Source organism: Amborella trichopoda, chromosome 8, assembly GCF_054954075.1.
Source record: "Amborella trichopoda isolate Santa Cruz 75 chromosome 8, AtrichopodaSantaCruz75HAP2 v2.0, whole genome shotgun sequence".
Taxonomy (NCBI): Eukaryota; Viridiplantae; Streptophyta; class Magnoliopsida; order Amborellales; family Amborellaceae; genus Amborella; species Amborella trichopoda.
In genome coordinates this window covers 37243631-37248994 of record NC_142343.1, presented here as the reverse complement: position 1 = coordinate 37248994, position 5364 = coordinate 37243631, and the positions used below count along the sequence as shown (strand labels likewise).

General features: G+C 39.4%; 1 long non-coding RNA gene across 1 annotated transcript; it reads left to right on the top strand.

Moving 5' to 3' along the window:
• The first annotated feature begins 1055 nt into the window (after positions 1-1055).
• LOC148781071 (uncharacterized) lies at positions 1056-4539 on the top strand. The gene is made up of 2 exons (XR_016061147.1): positions 1056-1304; positions 1713-4539. It is a non-coding gene; the product is annotated as an uncharacterized LOC148781071 (long non-coding RNA).
• Positions 4540-5364: the final 825 nt, after the last annotated feature.

Here is a 5364-nt window from a genome sequence, read left to right as displayed (position 1 = left end):
GGTCAAATTATCTAACAAATTTATCAATTTTTTATAGATCAATTTTATTGCAATTTTTTATTGATCAATTTATCAATTTTTTATAGATCAATTTTATTGCAATTTTATCTCAATTTTATTGCAATTTTTCTTATTTTTTTGAGATTTAACATTTTAGATTGTAAAATGACTATACCGCACATGATCCACACTCTCGGTTTCTCACCTTTTTGGATAATTTGGTCAAATTATCTAACAAATTTATCAATTTTTTATAGATCAATTCATTTTGATTTTAAAAATTGTTATTTTTTTAAACCTGTAAGGTCAAATAGATCCGAGTCAGCCAGTTCACTAGGTCAACTGGGAACTAGTGAGTCACGATCCGATACTTTAAACACTAATTTACTTGAGTACGGATTTTGTGTGGTAAATACATAAGAGTATGCAAAACAGTCCACTACATGTAACTTTGTTTCACTTTTCAGTTTTCAGCCGTGATTTAAAAAATGGATCGATGGCCCGAATCGGGCATCGCAAAAATCGGCCTTGATGAGTGAATCGGTGGTCTAGATTGCGATTTTATTATATGAGAAAATAATAAACCCACAAAAAAACACATGTAAAAATAGCGAATCGGCCAAAATTGGTCGGGATTGGTGAACCGGTGCTTTTACTGTAGCAAAATGGCATTTTTACTGTAGCAAAATATTGTTTTACTGTAGCAAATCATCGGTTCTCTTCTAAACCGGAATGATGTCCTATATATTGATAGAATCGACACAGGGTGATCGATTCTTAAGTCGAATTGGACGATTATGTACCGTCACGGTATTGTTTGAATCAGTGCTTTACATATATAAGAATAGTTGAAGTGAACCCACTCCTCGACATTTGACAAACATGTGTGGAGGAAAAGGTTGTCATATCAACCGTCTATTCTACTTAACAGATAAACCGTTAGATAATTGATAACACACTAACATCATTGTTAAAACCTTTTTCCAATTAATCAAAAACCATGTATTTGTATGCTATTTGTAACATCGTATACATGCCCCCGAGCTAAATACCCATAAGTAAAACGCATGTATCATGAAATTTGTATGTTACTTGCACCATCGTTTATATGCCCTGAGCTAAAGACGTAGTCAACAATTATGCAACGGCTAATTTCTGGGTTTTCAAAATCAAAATGAAGGGATGAGGAGACTTCCTTCTCAAATGCTCAAATCTCCGCCATGTCTCTTCACTCTCTTCTCCTGCATCTCCTTCACCACACTAGCATCAATAAATCCTAAACCTAAAACCATAAATATGGATAGGTAAACCCAGAACCATCCTCCTCCTCCTTAAGAAATGCTCAAACAGATTCATTCTCACATGGTTACCACTCGTTTGATATGCCACACCGATATTATTCTGCTCACTCTCCTCCAATGGCTGCTTAAACTTTGCTTCCTTACTCTGTACTCAAATGTCGAACCATAAAACCTTTGCTCTGAATACCATGGCAATAGCTCCTCTCCCTCTAAAGCTCTACCCTTATTTAAGGGGATGGTCGACAAAGGGATAGGCATGGATAATTTCACTTTCACATTTTCTATCACTGCCTGTACTAGGATGCTCGCTCTTCAATTAGGGCAGAGCTGCCATGGCTTTGCTCTTAAATTAGGGTTTGACTTGGACATTTTCGTGAGTAATTCACTCATCAATCTCTATGCATGTTGCAGGGAGGTGGATTCGCGAGGTGGGTTTTTGATGGTGGGTCTTGCATTGATTCGGATTCGTGGAATTCAATCATAAATACTTATGCAATGAGTGGGGAGATGGGTTGCGGAACAATTGTTCAATGAAATGCCTGAGAGATATGCGGTTACTTGGGAATCATTACTGGCAGGTTACGTGCAAATTTGCCACTTCGACAAAGCTTTAAGGGTTATTGATCGAATGGGTTTTGCAGGGACTGAACCCAATGATGCAAATTCCTGTGCATTATTTGCTTGTTCCCATTCGGGAGATTGAGAGAGAGGAAAGCAAATACATGCCAGTATAGAGAGGCTTGGAGTAGAGCCGAGTGTACATTTGAGCACTGCTTTTGATAATATGTATGCAAAATGTGGCAATTTGGAATTTGTGCATAAACTTTGCAATGAAATTCCTGATAGAAATGTGGTTTCATGGAGCACTATGATTGCAGGTTATGCCTACAGTGACCAATGCAAGGAAGCCCTAGACTTGTTTTGTGAGATGCAGGCAAATGTGGTTGCACCCAATGAGGGCATACTTGTTACTGTATTATCGGTCTCTGCAAATTTGGGGGCGTTTGACCAGGGAAAGTTGGTTTATTGATACATAGATAGAAATAACAAATGTTTGAGTGGTAATATTGGTACTGCATTGATTCACATATATGCAAAGTGTGCTAGATTAGAAGTGTCATTTGAAGTTTTCAATACGATGCCTGACAAAAATATGGATTCGTGGAATGCCATAATTTCGGTCCTTGCAATGCATGCTCTTGGTGCAAAGGCAATGGATTGCTTTTATAATATGAAAAGCTCAGGTATCCAACCCGACGATATCACTTTCATAGGCATTTTAAGTGCATGTAGCCATTCAGGGTTGGTGTAAGAGGGGAATAGTTACTACCGTCGCATGACCAAAGAGTACAATATTACGCCCAAAATCGAGCACTATGGGTTCATGGTTGATCTCCTAGGCCATGTTGGCCTCCTACTTGAGGCCCAACAGTTGATAGAGAGCATGCGCATGAAGCCTGACACTATTGTTTGGGGAGTTTTGGGTGGTGCCTGTAAGCTTCATGGTGAACTTGAGCTTGGAAAAAAGATAGTGAATCGTGTGCTTGAGTTGGAACCTCGATATGTTGCTACCTATGTGTTGATTTCGAACATATATGCAGGGGCAGGGAGATGGGGTCAGGTCAAGAAGGTGAGAAAGACACGAGAGATAAAGGGATCAAGATTTTGCTAGGTTGGAGTTCAATAGAAATTGAGGGAATAGTTCACCAATTCTTAGTGGGCGATAGATCTCATTCTAGGAGTAAAGAGATTTATGCAATGTTAGAAAAGATTATTAGGAGATTGAGATTGGAAGGGCACTCACCAGATACTAAGAATGTGTTGCATGATGTGGGAGAAGAGGAGAAAGAAGATGCATTGCATTACCATAGTCAGAAGTTGGCCATTGCTTTTGGTCTAATCGCTACAAGAAGTTGGGATAAGATTTATGTTGTGAAAAACCATCACATATGTGGAGATTGCAATTCGACCATGAAAACGATCTCTAGGATCTTTGATAGGGAAATTATTGTTAGAGATCGAGTGCGACTCCACCACTTCATAGATGGTTCTTGCTCGTGCATGGATTATTGGTGATCCATGGAGTCAAATGCTAATTTTCAAACTGGCAATGCAATGCTTGTAAGTCATGGTAAGCTACTAAGTCTTTGTAAATCTTTGTAGTTTAGATAGAAAGTAACTGTCGATGCGATGCTGGGATGCTTAAGGGCAAGCTTCCTCAAATTTCTCGAGGGGAAAGGTTCTTCGTTTCTAGGAGAATTTGGGTACTCATCTGGCCTAGATGGAAGGCAGCAAGTCTTACTCTCCCCATTCAAGTCCATGAAGCACCTCTGGTCCCTGACCATCTAAAACTTAAATATTTGAAGAACATGGAACAAGAAAATGACAGCATAGAAAGGAATGCAAATTCTCACCAGCAGAAGGGAAGCAGAATCTAAATAGAGGTTCTGAGCATGTTTGGACCACTGAAACATAAACGAGTAACTATGCTTTGTCAGGAGAACAAAGATAATTAATCGAAGGAACTAGTAGAACAAAGGTTGGAAGATACAATACTTGGGGTGATACTCTGCCCATAAAGGCAAGCAACAGATGAAACATGGCACAAACAGTGTGCAAAGCATTTTGGATGGTGACAAGAAGAAAATAGCCGTGCTTTCCAGGATTCTATTGACAAAGGACAACAGTTTCAATTTTGCAGTGTGATCTACCAAAAGATTGATGTTTGGTAGGGCAATTTATTCCATGCGAAAGCAACATGCAAGTCCAAATGTGATCATCCTTGAGCAGTAAGTGCTCTTTCCATCTACTGGGGTACATGGAAGGAGCACACTATAGCAGGATTTCCGATTTTGCGGCATGGTGACTCGCACAGTGCCTGTTAAAAGCAGATCAAGGAGAGTATTATCTCTAGGCATACAACAAGGAAGACTTTTGAAGCATTATGCTTGCTGATTTCTTTGTAAGATTGGAGCTTGGCCAATTCCTTGACTTGGGAGGTGGTGAACCACAATCCTCGCTCATAGTACCCTTGTTCTAGAGCAAGAATAATCAGCAAATGTAACTAGCTGATCTGATGAAGTTTGGTATCAATGACTTGTGGATTATCTTATATGTTAAGGCATCTCAGAAACTAGGGAATAATCCACATAATTACTTTAGTATCAATAGGCATTCCAGATATTTTGTAGTCCTTAAAATTGATATCTTATAACTCACTTATCAGGATTATATCAAACATGAGTGTCTGCCAAAGTACTCAAGCATAGGTTCTAAGGTTCACTGATGGATGCGCGGCCCTCCTTGCAGACAGATTTAGTATTGCCTATGGACTTCACTCATTGCTTTCAACGCATTTGGCACAATCTTACAAAGACTCCAAAGAAGACTAATGGGCCTGATGTGATTCAAGGATCAATCGAGTCCCTTATCAGTCGCAAAGCTATAAAGGTGACATTCATGACACTGTTAATTTTATTGTCTCGAGTGGAACTCTTCAGACACCATCATGATATTTTCTTTGATTATGTCCCGAAAGCAATTTGGAAGAGGCCAATAGAAACCCATTAGGCCCCTGGAGTTATCACTTGGCATTCCAAACACTGACTCTTTTGTTTCATCCAATGCTAATGGCCATTTCAGCCAGCCCTTAGGACTTCTTTGCACTTGAAGTCTTTGACAACAGCCTCCTCGATTGCCTTAATGTCATCTTCATCTCCTTCAAGGACCATAAGACTTCCAAAATTACTGGCTCTTCTCCTAGCATTAGCTAGAGCGTGAAAAAAATTTGTTCTCTTGTTGTCATCCTTGAGCCTCTTAAACCTCGACCTCTGGTACCAATAGGTCTCTTCGAGCCTGAGACAATCAATCAATGATGCTCTGAGTTCAGCACTCTTCTAAGTTTGGGAGGAAGTCATCCTTGGAATTAGTTGCTCAATTATAAGCTTGGACATCATCAGTTTAAAGTTTCAATTTTGGCTGACAAGTTTCCAACTGTATTTTGCTTCCACTCTGATTTTCCCCTTGAGTAATTGAAGCTTCTTGGCAAACCTTACCCCCTCTT